The 896-nt window shown below is 27.0% G+C and overlaps 1 pseudogene; it reads right to left on the bottom strand.

Moving 5' to 3' along the window:
- Window positions 1–259: 259 nt before the first annotated feature.
- LOC145284261 (U2 spliceosomal RNA) lies at window positions 260–375 on the bottom strand (annotated as a pseudogene).
- Window positions 376–896: the final 521 nt, after the last annotated feature.

The raw sequence follows: 896 nt of genomic DNA on the forward strand, positions 1-896 counted from the left end.
ATAACCGACCTCATGTCCAATTCCGCCCTTGTGGGGAGGCAAGTAAACAAAAAAAAAATAATCAAAACGGACATTTTCCAGGGCATTTTATAATTAATCAGAAGGGACATTTCCAGGACATTTTGTAATTAAATCAGAAATAACTCTTTCCAGTTACTTTTTTAATATTAAAACTTTGTTATATTAAACATAGTACCTATTCACAATGCCTCCCCACGGGACAGATTTGGACACCGGGGTCGTTTTTTTAACGTGGAGAAAAAATTGTCTTAGTCATAAAGGATTTCTCTTCCACTGAGAGAGAAGAAATTGAAATGTAGCACCTGAAGAACATATACTACACTTTGATCTTAGCCAAAAGGCCAAGAAAGACAAATCATTTTTATTAGCTTTGCCTCAACAGCAACACCAATTTCAAGGGTTACTTTTTTTTTCTTTTTTTAGGGGAAGCGTAATAATATAATGATAATAATAATAATTATCACTGTATGTTATTAATATTAAACATAATTTTCACTGTATGGTATTTATAATAATGAACATAATTATCACTGTACAAGTATTACCAATTATAAACATAATTATCGCTGTATGTATAAATAAACATACTAAATTTCCACTTTGTTCATTGACTAATCAAATAATTATTGTATTATATTACTAATAATAAACAATAATTATCACTGTATTGTATCAATAATAATAAATATAATTACCACTCTAAGGTATTGATAATAATATACATAATTATCACTGTATGGTGTTAATAATAAACATAATTAATACTGTATAATAATAAACATAATATCACTGTATAACAATAAAAAAATTACATATTTATTTTCCAATAATAAGCATAATGCCACTTAATGGTATCACCATGATAAACATATTAC

Source organism: Euprymna scolopes, chromosome 8 (genome assembly GCF_053919585.1).
Source record: "Euprymna scolopes isolate OS-2025 chromosome 8, ASM5391958v1, whole genome shotgun sequence".
Taxonomy (NCBI): Eukaryota; Metazoa; Mollusca; class Cephalopoda; order Sepiida; family Sepiolidae; genus Euprymna; species Euprymna scolopes.